We start from the raw sequence: 22,857 nt of genomic DNA, 5'->3' as shown, positions 1-22,857 counted from the left end.
AAATATCTGAAGGGAAAAAGAAAAAAGCATTAAGAGTTGTAATAGATAAAAGTCAGGGCAAGTTAGAAAGGAGTCTTTAGTCAGATCTGGGAGTAATATTTAAACTCTAGGTTATCTGTGTTTAAAACCAAGCCTGGTAATTCGAACCATGAAAATAGGCACCTTTACCACTAGTAGCAGTGTACTGACTATAGGCATGTTATTTATGTTTATTTGTGGATTTTTGATTGTTTGTTTCTTAAAATGGATTTCATGGATCACTTGCACTGGCATTACCTGAAAGATTAGAAAAGTAAACTTAAATTCTTTATATCATATCCACCCTAGACATATTGAATTAGAATGTTTAGTGGATGGGCCTCAAGAATCTCCTTCTTTTAAAAATTATGAAACCTATCGTAGCTATAAAAAGGGTGTAAAACACATATACACAGTTTAAAGCACAATATGCACTTCTATGTCCACCATTCAGCTTTAGAAATAGAATACAGTATTCAACCAATTGTTAAGCATCAACTTTAAGATACTGTTTTCTACCATAGAGAATAATAAGGATAATAAGGTCTTACAGGGGAGAAAAAGTAACCTTTTCCACACCCATGGCAAGGGTCATAGCTGACATCCCTGTAACAAATGACACATTAACAAGAGAAAAGCATAACAAATTTATTTACCCGAAGTTTTTGGTGACATGGGTGATTTCAGAAATGTAGACCCAAAGAGGCAGGGAAAACTATATTTTTATGCTGTCTGATGAAATAAATGGATAATTGTGGAGAAAAATGGTTAGAAAAAAAGGGGTATGCTCTAATGGTAATAAACTGGGGCACTTAACAAGGCCAGGTTTTTCAGATTCTTTTCTGTGTCTCTGTAAGACCTGCTTTCCCCCTGAGTGTGAGAAAGGACACCTGTCACATGAGGATCTTCAGGGGAGAAGGGAGGAAGTCAGAGTGACCTTTCTGCTTTCTATGATCCACCTAGGGGGAGGGGAATTCTAGTTTCTATGATCCACTCACGGGCAAGACAAAGAGGGACAGGAGACAGGAGGGTAGGAGAAGGTTAGGGAGACCATTTTGCTTTTGAGGCCCCCTTGTCTGTGTCAGCTCAAAAGTACTCAGTATGCCAAGACACCATGCTTTAGGGTATTGTGTTCTGAGACCTGACAATCTGGTGCCTGACTTTGAGGAGCTTACATTTAATGTGATATTACAGTATTCAGAATCTCTACTTCATGTTATAAACCTCACAAAAATAGGCGAAACGTAGTGGAATAATTTTGCCTAGATGACCCGTATCATTAAATTATTGTTTTCCATTTTAGTGTAGAAAAAAACAAAATGTACCACGAGTGAGGTCAGCTCCACCCAGCTGTGTGGGACAGCCAGAACTTCAGGTTAGAGATCTAGACTGTGTTTGCTACTTGCAGCATTAGGCTGTGGTCTTGCCTGGTCTAGTATTAAGACAGTGTACTTCTTTTAATGCAAGCATATTTACCTGGCATTTTTATTTTATTTTACTTAGCAGGTTGAAGGATTTTAGAACTTTGATAGTCATGCTGAATTCCAAATACATTTTAAAGAAACATTTTGATTTGGGGTATAGAAGAAAGATAACAAGTATGTGTATGTGCCTCTGTGTGTGTGTGTGTGTGTGTGTGTGTGTGTGTGTATGTGTGTTTACTTTCATCAACGGGGCTGGTGCTCAAATCTCTTCAAAGACAATTTAAGAATGTCTCCTGAGCAAAGAAAATTATCACATGTGGTGAAGTCTTTAAGTCATAGATGAAGGTCATAGAAGTCTGAGTGTATTTAAAAAAGGTTTTCTATCTGCTTGGAAAGCAAATGAAGCACTCATTACTAACTTTCAAAGTATAGCTATGAGATTTTTGCTAGAGGTGAAAGATCAAGATCATCACAGTCCAAATGGAGACTGTAAGTTCAATTTCTGACTCATGAGTGAGGCATGAAACATTTCAGGGTTATTTTGCATTATCATTGGGGAGTTGGTCTTGCTAATCCAATGCATTAAGATAAGATTCATTGAAACATTTATAAAGGCAGTTAGAGTAGATCTAATCAGCAGAGAGGACTAGGAGTGAAAAGGAAATCTTATCTGTCAGTCACTTTCTCCGCTTTAGCAATTACTTGGCCTTTCTGTTCTTTGCCTTTCTCTTCTGTTAAATGGGGTTACTGCTTTGGCTTGTAGTGGAAGGTTAGTGGCATCCTGGAAGAATCTTATGTCTGAAAAACATTGTCAGCATTGAGCCTTTTTGCAAGCTGGCAGATGTATATTTTTTAGCTTCCAGACTGATGTGCTTTCTGAGAAGTAGTAACAGCTACATTTCCCTCTTTAACAGATGAAAGAACAGAAGTATCAGCAGCAACAGCAAGAAATTCTATGCCCCTACTCTTCTACTGTATCTACCTTTTAGCTTCAGTCTTATTTTCCGGATTGGGCTAGAGTTCTTAGGAGGTAGAAAGAGTTGACTGTGTTTGTTTTAAGCTGCTATAAAACTTGTGAAACGTACCTAGATTTCCCTAGATTTTTGTGTAACTTAGAATTTTCTCATTTAACCCTGTTGCCCAGCAAATTGTCTTCATTTTTACCTCTCTAACTAAAAGGGCCCTTTTAATAGGTTAGCAGTGATTTTTAGTCACCAATCCCAGAGGCCAGTCCTCAGTTCATATCCTCCATGACTGATACCACTCTTCTCCAAAGATCTGGTCTTAGAGAGACACAGAAAAGATGGAGATTCATGACTGATTCATGACACAGAAAAGATGAGTGGAGATGGCCACTCATCTCCAAATTCCTTCTGCTTCCCTGACACTCATCTCTCCTGATTTTCTTTCCACGCCTCTCATCAATTCTTTTCTTCTTGTCTGGTTCCTTTTCCATCCCTATGGTGTCTTCCAGAGATCTGATCTAAAACAAAGTGTTAGCCCTGCTAGATTCCTGTTTCTGAATCCTTCTCTTTATAGCTAAAGCCATATGACCCCCATCTTTGGGTTTGACTGTGCCTCAGACGTTAGGGCCAGTCCTGATCTTGGGCGAGAAGTATTTACGTAACTCCAGCTTAACATGCTGTGGCACTATATCACCACCTTTGCTGATAGGCCGCCTGACCTTGAGCACAGAATACCCTGCCTTGGAATCAAAGCATGTGCTTAATTCCTGCTTTTACCGTTACTAACCTAGTGGTCTCAGTAAGCCCTGGACCTTGCTGGCTTTTGGTTTCCCCATACAAGGAGCAATAATATTTGCATCCTCATTTCATAGGATTGCTTACAAGGATCTCATGCATTGATATGTGGAAGTACTTGTAAACTGTGAGGGAACACATCAAGTAAGCATCAGCATTATTATCATTGCAGAGGTTTATCACTGATGAAATAACTGGGTTTTCTGAGTCAATATTATTGCTGTCTCAAGAACTTGATCTTCTAAATTCGCTCATTCATTCACTTCGTTCATTTATTCAAAAACGTATGTCGAGTGCTTGCAATAGCTTGCTGTATATACATATTACATTTATAGAATTTTCAGTTTAGTAAGTGATATAAAACAAGCAGTAAATTGCAGCTTAAGATGATTTGTATTTAAATAAATTTAATAAACTGGATAATTTTAGTTTATTAATTTGCATTATAGGTCTTCAGGTTTTTTGTATAAGTATTTCTTGTCATAACCTGGAATATTCATGTCAGATACCCAAGATAGCCCCTTTGGGAATTAAAGGGCATGGGGAGCCAAACTAGTAATTGAAAGATTGCTTTCAGAGTTTAGAACGAGGTAAAGGGGATTGAAGATTGAATAGATTTATAGGATGTTTCTCTGAAACAGTAAAGCCTAGAAAAGCATCCCAGCTCCATTCCAATGAATAACAACAAAAAAACACAAGCCACAAAAACAATCAGGTATATCTCTCTCTCCCTCTCTCTTTTTTTTTTTTTTTTTCGAGACAGAGTCTCGCACTGTTGCCCAGGCTGGAGTGCAATGGCGCAGTCTCGGCTCACTTAAACAGTTCTACATAAACATTGAAAATGGGTTATCAACCTAAAACTCCTTGTTCAGTATCAGAATATCTGCATGTATGATGACTAGCAAAACATTTTTTGATAATTTGGTTTATTTTGATTAGTTATATTTTAAATATCAGGCTTCCTATTTAGAGAGGCACTAGTCTAAACAACAACACACTTCTAACTTTTCTTTTAGCTAATCTAATCTAATTAATGTTTATATTTTTGCATCTTATTATAGAGAATTTGATTATTTTTAATTTTATTTCCAAATTCTGGGCATGTGCCTTTTTCAAGTTCTGTAGCTTGTCTGTGCACCAACTACGTGCTAGTTACACATGTATTTGTGTATATTTATGAAGTTGTTTTTCTTAAAAATAGAAGACTTATTCTTAATAATTTACTAAATCATGGAGTTATGAAAATGTCAACAAATTAAACCTCAGAAGACTTAGCTGCTTCTTTTGGCCCCATCCCTAACTAGCTCTGTGATCTTGGGTAGTCTTTTCATCAGCTTTTTAATCAATTGTATGTAGGCAGGGTTGTTTTAGATGAAAATATTTTGGGAAAAAAAACATATAAGACCCATGTAAATGAGAGGAGATATTCTGTCACTTTAAACTGTTTGCTTCTTGGTGAAATATGATCTATTTTTATTGCATTAAATGTAGATTTTTATGCTTTCCCAACGTATTCTCTTTTTATATTAAGATGTTTGGCATCTATCAGACTATTTATTAAGAATGGCTGGCTTGGCACGGTGGCTCATGCCTGTAATCCCAGCACTTTGGGAGGCCGAGGCCAGCGGATCACGAGCTTAGGAGTTTCAGACCCGCCTGGGTGACATGGCAAAACCCCATCTTTCCAAAAAAATACCAAGAAATTTAGCCGGGCATGGTGGTGTGTGCCTGTGGTCCCAGCTCCTTGGGAGCTTGAAGTGGGAGGGTCGTTTGTGCTTGGGAGGTGGAGGTTGTAGTGAGCCAAGATCCTGGCAACACACTCCAGCCTGGGGGAAAGAGTGAGACCCTATCTTAAAAAAAAAAAATAGAAAGAAAGAAACAAAGAAACATGGACATTGTATAGGCCAAAGGAGTCAGGTTTAATCTGTATTGCATTGCTACAAACTTTAGAAGTGATTCTGTTAAAGTTTACTTGCATTACAAAGTCATCAGGTGTGTCTTTCTTTTCTTTCTTTTTTTTTTTGAGACAGAGACTCGATCTGTCGCCCAGGCTGGAGTGCAGTGACGCGATCTCGGCTCACTGCAAGCTCCGCCTCCAGGGTTCATGCCATTCTCCTGCCTCAGCCTCCCAAGTAGCTGGGACTACAGGTGCCCGCCACCATGCCCAGCTAATTTTTTTTGTATTTTTAGTAGAAATGGGGTTTCACCATGTTAGCCAGGATGGTCTCGATCTCCTAACCTCGTGATCCGCCCGCCTCAGCCTCCCAAAGTGCTGGGATTACAGGCGTGACCCACCGCACCCGGCCCTGGCTGTGTCTTTCTAAGTATTTAATGAGAACATCCTGTTTAGTGCAATGAGATTTTCAAGCAGATTATTCATGGCCAAGAACACCTGGATCCAAACAAACGGTCTGAATATATTGAGTGGGCTGAGCTGCATTTTAATCTAGTGCCAAGATATTGGCCTTGCAGGGCCCTCTGAATGAGGAATTTATTTCCTTCCTTCCTTCCTTCCTTCCTTCCTTCCTTCCTTCCTTCCTTCCTTCCTTCCCTTCCTTCCCTTCCTTCCCTTCCTTCCCTTCCTCTCTCCCTCTCTCCCTCCTTCCTTTCTTTCTTCACACAGGCAGAAACTGAAAAGTTTTCCAAAATATAATTACTTTGTGTGTAATTCACTCTTTCTTCTTTCTTTCCCTCGCCTTTTTTCCCCTCCTCCCTCCACCTTTTTCCTTTTCTTCTCTTCTCTTCCTTTTCCTTCTCTCCAATCTTGGAAAAATAATGCCAATCATTATTCACTAAATTGATTTTGTGACCACAGCTTGAAAAACACTATCCTAAACTCTAATGGATATTTGCCATTCATATTTCCTCTTGAGTCAGCTCCTTTGATTCTCTGGACAAACTTTTTGGCCTTGGTCTGTATGCTCTGGAGGATTTCTGGCCACCTATTACTTGCAGACAGTTGTTTTGTTATTGGTCTTCAGGCTATTTTGAGGACTTTGTCTTCTGATGAATTCTTCTGCTGCTTGTGGTCAGCTCACCTGATCTGTCAGCACCTACAGTAAGGACCTCCTCATCCCCCGTATCTAGTAGTTGAAGCCTTGCCCATCAGTCAAGGCCCAGCTCAAATACAGTTTTCCTCTCAAAAAGCTGCTGTAGATGCCCAGTCAAAATTAGTGTTTTCTTCCATCCACAATACTGTGTTTGTACTTCTGTTGTGACACTCACCTTTAATCAGATATTTTTGCATATATTTGGCTCCCCAACCAATCTTTGAGTTTTCTTTGTGGGAACTACTTTTCTTTTGTATCTTTTTAATGCAGTGTAGGAGTAATAGAAATGGCAGGAAAAGGGCTTGGGGAAGCTGGAGAATGATCCAGTTTCCTCCTGGTCATATCGTGGTTGAAGTAATTTCCACAGCTCTATGTTCTCCATCTCTCATTCCAGGATTCTTTCATGTATTTACTGTACTAGAATAAAGAGGGCATAGAATTAAATGATATCCTAGATTGGGCATATGTTTTTTTTTCCTTCATGCAAGTCCATTTTAGTTCCAGTTAAGAGAGCCTATTGTGGGAATTATTCAGAGTGTATGCTTAATAGTGTTTCTCATTTACCGATTCTACAAATGTGGACCCTGAGACAATGTTATTATGAAGTTCAATCTCACTATAGTTGCCTTAAGTTCACACTGGTTTGAAAATGGTACACCTTCTCAAATAGGCAAACCATGGCAATTTAACTCTGACAAACAGCCTGGGAAACTAACAATATGAGGTAAAATATTTTATATATTTATTTACACTAATCTTTGTTTAAATGCATGATAGAGTATTCTACAAAAAATGCTTTGGACTTTTGTGGCCCTCTAATAACCCATTAGACTGATATGCCTAACTCTTAATGTGAGTTTACAGTGAGTCTTTGTCAAAATAAGCCCTCATGAATACTCATTGCATTTGCGCAATGAAGTTGTTGGCATGTATGTATTCTTTTTGTTCCTCTGAAGTTTGATATTTCTAGTTCCCTAATTATTATTTAATTGCCAACTCTTCTGTAGTGTTTGCATACTTGCTCTTAAGGATAGGCTATATAGTCACATTTTGGTATGAAAAATGAGAACTGGCAGTATAATTTAAAAATAATGTACCATGCCTAGTTAGTCTATAAAGAGAGACATGAATTCTCTTGGTTTGATGTCATCATCTTTTTGTAGATAACAAAAAAAAAATAGAATTTTTGTTGGAGGAATTATGTAGCTCCCTTGAAAAAAATTTATTTTCAAATTGTGATTGAAAACATATCAAAGGGTAAAAAAAAAGAGCCTACTTTAAGAAACAGTTTGCCTGTGGTTGATAAACTTTGGGCTTAACTGATAATAAAGGGACCAATAGGGAAGGAGGAAAGCAGTTAATTGAGTTAGAAGCTTGTTTGCTAAATAGAGGAGTCTTTTACCGGTTGAGTGGGAAAAGCCCTGTCTCAGGTTTTACAAAGCCTCTTAGAGATGTGAAGAAATGCAAGCACTTTCTGATTTCTGTTCTGGAAGGAAAAAAAGAGTACAGCAGAAGGATGGAATAACTCAGGACTGTTCTGATGCACAATTCTAGAAGGCACTTTTAACCCGTGGGCAGTTCCTTTGCCCTACGTGGATTTAGTGAGCTGCTACCCCTTGCACAATAAGGGATGACCTCAATCACAATAAGCTCTTGCCATCAAAATCGTAAGATCAGCCAGTACGTGTTATGTGTCAGTTCTTGTTCTCAGTGCTTTACATATATTAATTCCTTTAATCTTTTGAGATAGGCATTATTACTATCCCCATTTTGCAGATGAGAAAACTGACACAAAAAGAGACTAAGAAATTTGTCTAGGCTTACAGAGCACAAACAAGGTAGAGTGAAGATGTCAACTCAGGCACTCTGGCTTCAATACCTGTGCTCCTCACCCTCCCTTCTCTGCCCTTCTCTGTTAACACTGGAGGTAGAACATACTGCCTCAATCCACAGATGGCTTAGTGCCTGAACTACCTAGGTGGAAAAAATAAAGGCTGTGTTCAGAGTAATGAGTCCTAAGAAGTTATGGATGTGTTGATATTTCTGTTTGACTGGAAGCCTCCTTTCAGGAAGCTTTCGCCATTTCTGTACTACAGCCCTGTGGTACTACCCCATCAAGGCACATTTAGCACAGGCTATTGAAAATGGCTGTGTATCTCATTGAAGCTCTCATTAGATGGCAGGGAATGTGTGCTTCTTATTCACAGTTGTATCCTCTGTATCTAGTGCAGTGTTTGGCATAGATGAGGGACACAGGAAATGTATTTGAATAAATTAATATTTCTGAAGAAATTTGTCTAGCCTTATAAGTGTATTGATTTAAATATGTATTATTAAGGCAGTAGTTCATATTAAGGTAAACTTTGTTCTGTGTTAAACTTTTATAAAAAAATTAAGATACACAATAGGCTATATATTGTGGCATTTTTGCTTCTCTCAATTATTCACGCCTATTCTGCTTTGTCTAAGCTTTAACAGCCACAGTCTTGTGGTAGCAACCCCCAAAATAGCTGGCATAATGCCTGGAAGGAAATAAGACTTCAAATGCTTAGAAGGAAATAAAAGACTTCTATAGGGTTGATCTGGTCTGGAAGAAAATAAAATACTCCTAAAGGGCTAATAGTGCATTTTTAAAATCTATTGATGAAAAACAAAAACAGAAATCTTAGTAGCTGAATGGGACTTTTAGTCATTTTTTTTCCCTCCTTAATTTTGGGTGATCTGAAATCATCTAGTCAAGTAAATATCTCATGTGGGAAAAATGATTTGCACATTAGAAGACATTAGGAGATGCTCAATAAATATTTTTTTCTGAACAAATGATGAAGTATAATTTCTTTCCCTTATTTAAAATAAGTGGTGATTTCTCCATGCAAGTTTCAGTATATATAGAATTAAAATATATTTAATATACTTTTTCAGGTCATCTCCTATTATAGTAAATACATTTAATATTATTGTGCATATCTTATGAAATGCTTTTACCTATATTTTCTTTTTTTTTCTTTTGAGGCAGGGTCTCAGTCTGTCACCACGGCAGAAGTACAGTGGTATGATCATGGCTCACTGCAGCCTTGACCTCCCAGATTCAAGCAATCCTCCTGCCTCAGTGTCACAAGTAGCTGGGATTACAGGCATGTGCTACCATGCTTGACTAATTAAAAAAATTTTTTTTCGTAGAGACAGAGTTCCACTATATTTCCCAGGCTGGCCTTGAATTCCTGGGCTCAAGCAATCCTCCTACCTCCCAGCAGCTGGGACTCAAGGTGTGCACCACTATGCCTGTCTAATTTTTTTTTTTAATTTTTGTAGAGAAAGGGTGTTGCTTAGGGCTGGTCTCCAACTCCTGGGCTCAAACAATCCTGGGCTCAAGCAATCCTCCTACCTTGGCCTCCCAAAGAGATGAGATTACAGATGTGAGCTACCATATCTGGCCTATATTTTTCTATCTTTAACTTCCATATAATTGTATGAAGTACATAGGACTGCTTTTATATTATTCTGGTTTTGTAGTTGGGAGAATAGGGATTGAGAGGTGAGATGACTTGTCCAAAGTCCCACAGGTGGGAAGTCATGGAATCCTTCTTCAAGACACTTTCATCCCATTATGCATTATCTCAGGCAAAAACAACAAAACTCCATAAATCAGCCATGTAAGATCTAGATCTTGTATTGGCTCCTCATTAAAGTTGGATGGCTTGACATTTTTCTGAGGGATGACTGTCAGTGTACTATTTGCTAAAAACAAATTATTGAGCACTTGTACTTTATAGAGTACTGAATTAAAATTCTGAGGAGTGGGGAGCTCTAGGGTACAAGGAAGCTCAAACCTTGTATGTTTTCACAGAGGTTGGTAATGAACTGGGGGGAAATTGGCAGAAACATAAACAACAGGTGAGTGTAAATGTGCAAGTCAGGTAAGGAGAGGGCAGAGAAGTCTCTAGAGCTTGAGTCAGGCTCACGGGTCCTGGTTGGAAAGTTGGCTCTTGGAAGTAATAGGTTTTCAAATTCTTTTCCAGTGGTTAGGGCATTTTTTTGAAAAGCCTCTCCTGTGTGGTTAAGGTACTCAAACTGGCTGAAAAATACAAGAGAATGGGTCTAGTAGAGAAGGTGCTGCTTATAGATTTTATTCTGGGGACCTGGTCAATGGAACAGGATTACCTGCATTGGGAGCAGGGGAGCAGGCTGGCTGAGGAAGCAATTGCAGTTTGGCTGACAATTTGACTGAAAGGTTGCTTCCTTATGGTGAGTTGGTGGCAGAATTATTGCTTTGCTGTGCCCCATAGACATGAATCTAAATGGAATAACCAAATACTGGGTGATATGGGTGGGCCAGGTGCACAGGCCAAGCCTGTGTGTCCTGCATCACTGGCAGTTGTAGATTTAAAAGAGAAGACTGCCACTGCCCTATAGGGGATTCTCCGTGTTCATCTCAGTAACTCCTATTCCTTGTAGGATGAGAAAGTGAAAGCAAAGCTGAGGTCTTCTTGTACACCTCAAACATAAAAGAACTTCTGTCCTGAATTTGTTTTGGTACCATGAACCCAAATACTACCAGGAAGCCAATCCCACCCAGGAAAACAGCCACAAATATATCCCATTCTAAGAAATGTTAAAAATGGCATCTGGAACTGTAAGACACCATGCACATATGTTTTTAAAAAATTTATTTGTTTAGATATAAGGGAAAACAACTGCAGCATTAGAAACCTTATTGGTATGTACCTACTTTCTCCTCTGAATTCACACTATTGACTAGGTCATATAAAATATTTCCTGGCAATAAATATGTGTTGCTTAAAATAGCTTGTTAAATGATTAAATTAATGTGTGTGAACATGTTTTGTAAATCGCAAAACATTATTTTCAAAACATTTTTGAAATAACATTATGTTATTGCTATTAAAAGGCTAGCTTTAAAAAATTATAATTGGAAAGTCTGTTGAATGTGGTTAATTGGTAATAAATTAATCATTGCTCTCAAGAGCTTATTTGAATGACCTGCAGTTTCTAGTTGAGTATTGAATTGTCTTATTGAATGTTGTGTTATTACTTCAGGAGTTGTGATATGTTTCACCTTGGTTTAGAAAACCATAGTTTTATCATGATACCTGAAAAAAGATTTAGTATTCTCTCTTTTTCTGAAGTTGCCTCACACATTCACATTTCTTTTTACTTCATAAGGCTGGGAAAAGAGAATACCATAATTGTCCACTTGATTTTTAAAATCTTCATTTTTTTAATCTCTATATTTTTAAAATTCACACCTCTCTTTTCTGAGCTTCTTGCCTTCTCCTTCCTGCCTTTTCCCTCCTTTTCTTTCGTCATTGTCTCTCCTTATCTCTTCTGGTGAATTTTAATTCCTTCACCAACCAGGTCTTCACCATGCTAGACTCTTTAGAAGGACCCTGCATGGTCCTCTGGCCCCTGTGTTGTTGTCATCATCCTTATGACTGTCATCATCATAGTCTCTTTCTCTGGTCGTAACTGATTTTTCAGCCCAGAGTAGGACTTTCTCTTGGATTTCCAAATCCTGAACCTGGACTTATATGTGCTTTCCTGGTACTGTGTCTTCTTCCAGAAGCCGTCGTAGTTAGACTGTCTGCTCTGGCAGTAATAAATACTCTGAAGGTCTTCTAGGACAGGAGATTACCTTGAACACCAGCTCTTTGTGTGGCAGGCATTTCCAGGGCCTACTGGGACTCCCTGAGGAATTCTGCCCTCAGCACCAAGGTGTTAGGAAGCTTCTTCCAAACTATGTGACCCTGTTTTGCTGTGACCACAAGGTCCATTCCAAAGCTTGCTGCTGCTGTCATGCCCCTTTAGGACTCTCTGCTAGGTGGCCACCTACTCTTTGAAGTCCTGCTTCCAAAGTCCCCTCAAAATGAATCACTGCAGCTTTATTTGGATGTTGTAAAAGCCAAGGAGATAGATGGTCAGTGGACAGCAGCTATATCTCTAACTAAAAAATCTCTAGTCACAGTCAAATAAGATAATCTTCTTTAATTCCCGCCTGTGTGACTCTGTACAAATAATTCTCCATTTGATCTGGGAGACAGACACAATAGGAAGTTGGTTTGGTTATCCTAAGTTTTACTGTTTTGCTTCTTTTCCTACATTTTTTTTTTCCAGTGGGTAAAAGGGATGAGGTGGGATAGTAGAAAATCATTGACATTGGTCTATACAGTTTGTTCTGGTCCCCACATTTGACTCTGTCTAAGGCAACACAGAATATTAACTCATTGGAAGGATCTGCCTATATTATTATTAAGTACTGAAGTCATATTTAAGGAAATAAAGGAAGTTAATTTGTTGCAAGGAAATTAATTCCTTGTATCTGTCTTTTAAATTGGGCTTTATTTTCTTGAATTGATCTAATTTAAAATTTCTTATTTTCATTGTGGTGATATATCAATAACTCCCACTCTTTTATCTGATTTATGCTAATCTGATACCAGTAATAGGAATAACTTTATTTTCCCTTTTATTTAAAAAAATCAATACTACCTACAATAGCATAAATCCCATATCTGGTACAATTTTATTACCTATTGTCCTCATGTGTACATTAGATCTCTAGACTTTTTTATCCTAAATATCTGCTACTTTGTATCTGCTGACCTACATCTCCCCATTTCTTCCTTTGTCCAGTCCCCAGTAACCACTGTTTTTTTCTCTATCTCTCTATGTTTGACTTTTTAAAAAAATTTAGATTTCATGTATAAGTGAGATTATGCAATATTGTTCTTCCTATGTTTGATAGACATATAGTCAAAGTGCAATTTGAGTCCAGTGTTTCTTCATTCATTTTCTGTCTGGTTGATTTATTCACTTAAAAAAAATTTTAGAGACAGAGTGTCTCTCTGTCACTCAGGCTGGAGTGCAGTGTTGGCATCATAGTTCACTGCAGCCTTGAGATCCTGGGCTCAAGTAGTCCTTCTACCTCAGCCTCCTGAGTAGCTGGAACTACAAGCACATGCTACCATGCCTGGCTACCTTAGAAAATATTTTTGTAGAGACAAGGTATCACTATGTTGCCCAAGATGCTCTTAAGCTCCTGGCCTCAAGCAATCCTCCTGCCTTGGCCTCCTGAAATGTTGGAATTACAGATGTGAGCCACTGCACCTGGCCTGATCTTTTCATTATTAAAAGTGAGTATTGAAGTTCATTATTGTTATTGCATTGCTATCTATTTCTCCCCTCATATCCATTAATTCTTGCTTTATGTATTTAGAGGCTCCATTGTTAGGTGCATAAATATTTACCGTGGTTATGTCCTCTTGATGAATTGACCCCTTTATCATTTAATAAAAACCTTCTTTTTCTCTTTTGACAGTTTTTGACTTGAAGTCTATTTTATCAGATATAAGTATATAAGTATAGCTACCCTGCTCTTTTTTGGTTACCATTTATATGGAATATCTTCTATCATTTTACTTTCAGCTTATATGTCTTCTTAAAGCTTAGGTATGTCTCTTGTAGGCAGCATGTAGCTGGATCTGGGTTTTTTTTTAATCCAATCATCCTCTCTATGTCTTTTTTATTAGAAAATTTAATCCATTTACATTCAAGGTTATTAGAGATAGGTAAGGACTTACTATTACCTTTTGTTACTTGTTTTCTGGTTGTTTTGTTCTTTATTCCTTTCTTCCTCTCTTGTCTTCCTTTGTGATTTGATCATTTTCTATATTGCTATACTTTGATTTCTTTCACTTTATTGTTTGTATATATGATGTAGGGTTTTTTTGTGTGTGTGTGTGGTTACTATGAGGTTTAGATAAAACATCTTATAAACTACTGTTGTAAGCTGATAACAATTTTTCTGTCACATACAAGAACTTTAGCCATTTACCTTACCCCTATTTATGTTTTTAATCTTAAAATTTACATCTTCTAATGTTGTGTATTCCTTAACAATGTATTATAGCTTTAATTTTCACTGTTTTGACTTTTAACCTTCATACTAGAAATATGTATGATTTACACACCATCACTACAGTGTTGGAGTATTCTAAATTTGTTTATATATTTACCTCTACTGGGAAGTTTTATACTTTCATATGTATTCATGATAGTAATTATTGTCCTTTCATTTCCACGTAAGGAACTCCTTTTAGTACTTCTTGTAAGACAGGCCTAGTGGTAATGAATTCCCTCAGCTTTTGCTTGTCTATGAAAAATTTTCTCCTTCCTTTCTGAAAAGACAGCTTTGGGGATATAGTATTCTTGGTTGTCAATTTTTTTTTTCTTTCAGTACTTTGAATATATCATTCCACTCTCTGTTGGCCTATAAGATTTTTCCTGAGAAATCCACTGGTAGTCAAATGGAGACTCCCTTATGTGTGACTTGACTCTTTTGTTGCTTTTAAAGTTTTCTGTTTGTCTTTGGCTTTTGACAGTTTGATTATAATGCCCCTGGGAGAATTCTTCTTTGGATTCGATCAATTTGGGAACTTTGAGCTTCATAGATATGGATGCCTGTATCTCTGCCAAGGCTTGGAAAGTTTTTAGCATTCTCTGTCTCTTCTCTGGAACTCCCATAATGCCAAAAATCTGTTGGCCTAGTGGCATCCCATAAGTCCCATAGGCTTTCTTCACTCTTTTGCCTTTTTTTTTTCTTATTTTTTCTTCTGACTGAGTCATTTCTAAAGTCCTTTCTTCAACTTCACAGGTTATTTCTTCTGCTCAATGGAGTGTGCTATTGAGGCTCTATATTTCATTTTTTATTTTATTGATTGAAGTCTTCAGCTTCAAGATTTCTGTTTGATTATTTTTTATGATATCTATTTCTTTATGAATTTGTTATTCAGATCATGAATTATTTTCCTGATTTCATTAAATTGTCTATCTGTATTCTTTTATATCTTGCTGAGTTTCCTTAAGATCATTATTTTTAAATTCCTCTTCAGATAATTAGTAAATTTCTCTTTCTGTTGCATCAGTTACTAGAGAATCATTTAGTTCCTTTGGTGGTATCATTCTTCCTTATTTTTTCATGTGTCTTGTGTTTTTGCATTGATGTCTGTGCATCTGATGGTATGATCACCTCTTCCAAACTTTATAGAGTGGCTTTCATTGGGGGAAGACTTGTCCCTGAAGATGGCCTAAGGGTGGCAGTTGGACAGATTATAGTGGCTCTGGTTTTGTATTGGTGCAATGGTGAAATCTTTGCACAGCTTCTTTAGTTGTGATCAGTATTAGTAATGACTGTGGGTGCCTCTGTGGTGGTGGTTTCACAGCTTATTAGGGCAGGGACTTTAGGGATTTTTCTGTTTTTGTTTTTCATACAATTTGGAGTCTTAGCTGAGAGGATCTCTTTAGGTGTTGGGTCTGCATAGCTCAAAGGCAGCCACAGCAGCACTGGTATTCATGGCACAGGTGCTCAGGGTGGCTGTGGATCCAGGTTCTTGGGCTCTGGATCTTTTGAGATTACTATTAGCACCTGGGACTTGAGGCACAACTTCACTCTCCAAGGCATGATTGGATGCAGTTCTCTCACTAGGCTGGGGTCCGTTGCTCTGAAGCATACCCTAGCAGCCCAAACCCTGGGCTGGGATGCAGTTATGGTACTGCCCCTGGGGGGCACAGCATAGTACTTGCATAACTCTTGGGAAGAAGGGGTGCTCCAGAGGCTCAGGCCCAGGGAACAGAGCATAGCTGCAATTTGGGACCTGGAGCCACGAGGCACAGTGGTAACTCAGGCTCTGGGGGATGAGGTGACTCTGGACCCCGAAATGGTAGAACATGGCCATGGCCCAGATTCTGTGACACAAAGTGCAGCAGCAGCAGCAGCAGCAAGGACCCAGGCATGGTAAGACGCCACTTTGGCTTGTGGGGCGTGGGGCACAGTGCAGCAATGACTTTACTCTCTGGAGAGATGGGGTGCTTCAGCAGCTTGGACTGTGGGGCACTCATTATGTGCCAGGTAGGCATGACACTGTGCCTATTTGGACTGGGGAGTGGGGTGGCATGGCTTAGCCAGGGCTCTGAATCCTTGGGATGGGAATTACTGCATCTGCTTAGCCCCAGAAAGCATGGCTACAGCAGTCCGGGGAGCTTCTGTATTCTCGAGGGTGGGGTGCCACATCAGGTATGGTACTCAGAAGTACAACTGCTCTGGTGTGCTGGAGGGTTGGAGTCCTTTGGTGGGCAGGATGCGGTGTCACCTCTGGGGTTGGGAGAATGCTGCTCTGGTGTACAGGAGACGTAAGGTTTCCTTCCCTTCTCTGTGCAGCCATCTCAGGTTTTTGTACTTTCCATGGTTTTTCCTGTTTATTTGCTGTTCTCTGGTGCTCTCCTTTAGCTATTTTGGTAAATATGCAGTTGCTTATTCATTATTTTGGGTTTTTTTTTTGGTGGGAGAGAAAGATCCCTAGCAGCTTCCTGTCAGCCATCTTGCTGACATCGCTCTTCTGGTTGCTTTCAATTATCGACCTCAACTTCATCTTTAGAACGGAACCCCAACTTTTAGCTGGCACCCAGCTGAAATATCATATTTATCTACTAGACTTCCTGGTGTTCTATTTGGCCATGTGACTAAATTATTGCTTTTAAGATGTAAATAAAAGTATTTTATATACTAAGGCTGGTATTATATACCAGCCTTCATTTTTTTCTTCATCTTTCTGCTTACTGGAATGTTGATTTGATTAGAGCTTGAGGAGCATTCTTGGCTCATGAGATGCCTGCTAATGACAATGGAGCAGCAAGAATAGGACGTAGGGAAGGTAGGGTCCTTTTGGCTATGGAGCTGCCATGCCAGCCCTGGATTGCCTACCTTGGGACATCTTTTACACGAAAGAGAAATGAGCATCTCTTTGTATAATCTACTGTTATTTGGGGGTAATTTTTTAAATACAGCAAACTGAAGCACAATTTATATAAAATATATAAGGTTATAATTTTCAAATAGTAGAATATAATAAAGGACATTTAACATTGGAACTACACTGAATATAATTTAAAATAATGTGATATCTAGTAGGTATTGAATTACTGAAGAGCTGAATTACTTTTTGAGTCTAATATAACTTAATAGTTATATTAATAACAACAATGTGGTATTATAAAAAAATCTAGTTGTTTTGAATTTTCTAACCTTTGGATTCTTTTAGAAATACACATTAATATTAAGAATAGTTTTGTTATTTAGCTGCAGTATGCCTTATACTACGTACAAAAGTCAGACATCTAGGGGAATTTTTGAAAACATTCTTTCTGGAATCTATTTTGTTAAAATATTCTGAGACAGATATTCTGCTTTTTTTGTTTGTTTTTTGAATGTTGAATGTTTTTTGAATGTTGGGTGTATACATTAACATGTGGTATAATGCTTCTCATAAACTTTATGCATCTTTGGTCAAAGGGCAACAGTCTAAACAAAAGATATTGGAATTTTTATTGTCTTTGGGTTTTTATATCATTTTTCTAACAATTTTTTTGAACTGTGGTAAAATAATTTTTAAGTATACAGTTCAGTGGCATCAAGTATATTCATATTGTTGTGTAACCACCATCATCCATCTCTGTAACTTTTTCATCTTCCTAAGCTGAAACTGTATACCCATTCATTAAACAACTGGTCTCCATACTCCCTTCCCCCACCCTCTGGCAACTACCAGTCTACTTTTTGTCTCTATGAATTTGACTATTCTAGAAACCTCATATAAATAGAATCATACAATATTGTCCCATTATAACTGGCTTATTCCATTGTAACACAATTCTTTTGTATTTACTTGGGAAATTAATCATAAATGAATTATGATTACCTAAGATTATCTTTTTTATATTTATCTTCTGAACATTTTCATCTGTTTTAATTATAATGGATATGAACAGAGTAGGTAGTGTTATGATAAAGTAGGGTATTAGAATTGCTAACCTACGAAATATAGTACAAAGCTGAAGTCACAATATAGCTATATGCTTTGATTATTACGAAGATAATTGAAACCTAAAATGCCCAATTTCTCTTAATAATAGATCAGAGATGAGTGCATTGGGTATTTTGGCAATCTGGTGAGTTTTCTATCATCCTGTAAAACAATATAAATATCATATTGCAGGGTAACATTTGATTTTATACATTATCCAAATCTGTAATTATATGTTAGAAACAGGTAAAATGTGATATTTTAGGATAAAATATCAAAGTTCACAAATTAAGCTGTTTTCCACTTGGCTTATATTCTATTTGTATAACAAATGGCAATTTTTTTCTTATTCAAACCATGTAGATTTTTGAGATTGAACATTAATGCCTAAAATGATACTTAGATGTTGATGATTATTTTTGTTTTCTTGGGAAAAATGTTGGTGATATTGTGACTATGAATATAACACTTTGTCCTTGACATCAGTGTTTTATTTTTATTTCTAAAGCTCATATCATTTCTTCTTGCTCTTTCTTGGTTTCCTCAGAGGCACTTTACAGAAGCCCACTTTAATAAAACCTTTTTAGTAGATTAGTAGCTATGAATCTTTCAAAAATCCCAGCTAGAAGAAATAGGATAGGGATTTGGCATAATGGGAAGCATGCAACTGTATTTACAAATCTTAGACATTGTCCCACAATTTTGGTGTAACCCTTCAGCTGACAATTAAAATCTTTGTTTTATCAGTCATCACCCAACCCCAACAGATGGGTGAGGAATTAATCTGATTTGTATTTTCCCCCACAACTTTCTGCTACATATTGTAATATTCTATGATTAACATTCAGTGAATTCTTAAAGATGATTGATGGGCCTTAAAGGTATAATATGTACATCCTATTTAAATTTTGCCACAGTAAAACCACACAACAGAAGAGATCCTAAGACCCCTGTAGAAATTTGAAAACAATTTTGATACTCTCGTCCACTCAAAAAGAAATCTGCTAATACTGTAATGTTTTTTCCCTTGCCAGGACCCTCCTTGCCTGGTGTCATTTCTTGAGCTCTCCTGGGAGGAGATTAGTCTAAAACAACAAAGTAGCCAGATGTCTGGTTCTGAGAGAGTCCCAGAGGCCAGGCTATGGTAGGCAACAGAAACCGCGTGGGGCTGAAGATCAAAGATACCTGAGAATTACTTATGGGCACATAGTATGTGTCATTCCCATTATTAACAGTCTGAGAAAATTTGTTTCTCTAATTAACCCTTTTGTTGGAATAACCTTAAATTTTAGTGAGTATATTTCTGTTTTGATATGTTTTCTTTTGTGCAGTATTAAGTGCACACACCAAAAAAGAGAAATGAAAAGGTACTCTCGTGCTTGATTGAAATCTCTAAGCCATTATTCTTCTCCCAAATAGATACGCTATCAAGTGTGTTATCATTTATCATGAAATGAATGGGCATTATGGTTCTAAGTTAAAATTATACATCAATAGTTAGGAACTACATGGTTTGTATGTACAAAAAGCTATTCTTAAATTCCTAATCTTTTTTAAGCACAAGTATTTCAACTTTTATCTGTTTTAGAGTGGTGATTTTTAGATCACAGCTTCCTGTTCCTAAAATGAATTCAGAATAAATCCCAGTGGTGGTAAATCTGTATCTTATTAATAGTTGACCTCTTTCTTTTCACATTGGTATTACTAATGAAATGCTAATTAAAAATTCTTGTTATCCTTTACCTGTTTGCTTTTATGATATAATCTTGCATTACTTAGACATGTACAAAATTGGAAAATACAAATGCATTTGCTATTTTAGGTTATTCTTAATTCTAGAGCCCCTAAAAACTTTCAGCTGAATTTATGCAAGGGATGAGTAAAAATCTAATTATAACTTTTGAGTTTTTAGCCTCTAGATGAGAGTATCAGAAAAGAAAACAAAAGATTTTGGTTGACTTTGCTACTTGTTTTTGTTTCTGTTTAACATTATCATGTAACAACAAAAGTGTGTAAAAGCCTTATTCTTGCTTTTCCTGAGATGTAATCATAAACCATTGTTATCAAGAGCATGGTTAGTCAGCTTTAGAGCTTTTAAGCGCTACAACACATTCTTTAGCATCTAGTAATATAAACTTGGCATAAAAGCTGTAAAAATGTCTTTAAATCTAATTGGAGATATGTGTTAGCAATTTAGTGCAGAGATTTCATATTCTTTGTGTAGTGGTCAAGGCTTCTTTTAATTCCTTGAGGAAAATGAAGCTCCTAGGAGCAGTTTATAAGGATTAATTGATTTATATCTTTGTTTCTAGATTTAAGTATTGAAGCAAGAATAAAACTGGCTTATTGTACAAAGAACTGGAGAAACAACTATATTTTTTTTTTCAGAGCAGAATTTGTTGTTACTTCAGTGACAAAGGGTGATCTGTGTTTTTCACTCTTTACACCTGTGTTTCTGCTACTGGCTTCCCCCACTGTGAACAACACCATTTGCTATCACTAAACCAGTCTAGTTAACTGTCTTCCTGTTTTGAATGTAAGTTGAGTCAGTGATGGTCACTTTACCATAAATATTCCTGAGCCCTAAGTAATGGATTACTTTAAGCAAGTAATATTAGAGAAAACCATAATTCCATCAATTCCTTGAAGTTTTTTAATAGTAAGATTTGATCTGAGGCAATGCAAGTCATAGTTCTAGAACTAAAGTCCAAAAGAAAGGAGATCCAGCATCCCACTAGACTGTGGCTCAGGGTGCTGTTTACGTTTCTCCTCTTCAGGTAACTCCACATGTGCCTCCCCTTTACCATTCACCCCAAGACACATGCACATGCACACACACACCAACACACACACAATTTAAACGGGCATTTGCTAAAGAGAAGACTGAAAGGTAACGCCTCGTTTTGTCTTTCAGAAGTTGTCAATACTGCTGACCACTTACTTCTTAATGTATTTATTTTGCATTGGCCATTGGTGCCCTGCCTCTCGCCTCCGCCTTATTTACCTCATGGGCCATTACTGCACCTGTCATCTCTTTGTGCAGCGTATCTTCCACAACACTCTACAGAGAAGTGTTTAATTGTGCTTTAAAAAATAGGTATTATCAAATTTAAGGAGGTGAAGAGTGTTAGTTTTCTGGTTGCTACTCTTTACTTACTCTACCTTCCTCATTCATAGATTTCTTTTTACATTGCCTCCTCCTCTACCTTCTCATGTTTTATTTAATTTTCTTCATCTTTTAGGTGTTAATTCTGTTTCTTCATCCTATCTCCTATCTGTAGCTTTTCAGGAAGCGTTCTGATGTGAAATAAGAGGTAAACTGTAAAGGCAGGCAATTCAGATCTCTTTCTAAAAACACCTTTAGCAGCTTAATGCATAATGATTTAGTACTTGCATGGGTGTTGAGGTAGTCATCTGTAAACTTTTTATGATAAAATATGTGCTTGCAATATAAATTCAGTTGGCTTTGTTAGAATGTGAAGATTTAATATGCGGTTTAATTTCTCTTAATTTTAAAAGCTTCAAGGTTGTGTATACAGTCTTAACATCTTTTTAGTTCATGATGGATTGAAAGGTTTTTTGAGGTATTTATTTTTTTTTACTTGTTTGATCAATTTCTGTAGTTTTCATTTAAAGTTATATTTATCTTCACCTGAGGTTTGGAGTAATAGCTTTGAAACATCTGTTACTGTTTAGAATGGTGGTCTTTGACGCTTAAGTTGTCCAAGAGGCTGAGGTTGCAAAGTGATAGTATTAGATCTTGGCAAATGGGAGTGTCCTTTCTCCAGTGCATAGCATGTTGCTCAAGAGGGCAATCGTGGAAGGCAAGGATGTTTGGGGAACAAAAATGATCAGTTCATGAATCCTTGTGACTTCTAACTCTGTTGCTAAAATAAAGATCAACATTTTAAAAAGCTATAATAGAAAATTAAGTATTGCCATTGATTAATATGAATGGTTGACAGGAAACGTTTTAAGTGGATTATTTTTCTTTTTTTCAAGTAAGATTTACATGATTAAATACAAAATGAAACTACAGCTGATAGATAATAAGATACCTAAGAATAATGTTTGGGAAGCTGAGTTTCCTGAAGATACGAGGCTCAGTTATTTTAGCCTGGGGATTTTGCCTGGGGAAAAATGTATGTGCCTCTACAGCTGAAGGGCTATTCAGGAAGAAACAAAGTAAAATGGCATCTATTTTAACGTGTAATTTCGATATCTCATACTGAATCTTATCCTTGGCAGAAATGTCAAAAAATACTAGCTGCAAACCATCTCTGAAGCCATAGCTATACCACCAGATTGAACTGGGTAGATAAAGTTCTTAGGAATCAAATGGTTTTCATTGGAAAAGGAAGGTCCTTTCTAGGTAATTCTCTGGAGGGAAGGGAATGCTCTGGTACTATCAAAATGAAGATGTGGCTTATTTCAAATATAGGAATGTGCAGCCTATAGAAACAGCTGTTGGGGGTTGGGAGGCACATTTTAAAATTAGTATATCACACGTAAACATAAATATGTTTCTTTCACATGATTTTCTATTTGTATTTACTCTCACTTAAATTTTTAAATAACATTTTCTTCATTTATCTTTACTTTTGTAAATTTTATAAGTTTTATAAATTTTAAGCTTATCCAAAGTCGAATTGCTAATGCTGGAAATCATACTATAATTCTGTCCTTATTGCCTTCTTTACCACCCTTTAGAGACCAAATTATTCTAGCT

The 22,857-nt window shown here is 37.1% G+C and overlaps 1 protein-coding gene across 9 annotated transcripts in view; it reads left to right on the top strand.

Annotated features, from left to right (window-relative positions):
- SLC10A7 (solute carrier family 10 member 7) overlaps positions 1-22,857 on the top strand; it is a 264,913-nt gene that overhangs the window by 28,515 nt on the left and 213,541 nt on the right. The window lies entirely within an intron of this gene.

The sequence above is a fragment of the Pan paniscus genome, chromosome 3, assembly GCF_029289425.2.
Source record: "Pan paniscus chromosome 3, NHGRI_mPanPan1-v2.0_pri, whole genome shotgun sequence".
Lineage (NCBI taxonomy): Eukaryota > Metazoa > Chordata > Mammalia > Primates > Hominidae > Pan > Pan paniscus.
The sequence above is the reverse complement of the archived record's forward strand: the minus strand, read 5'-3'. Positions and strand labels throughout refer to the sequence as shown.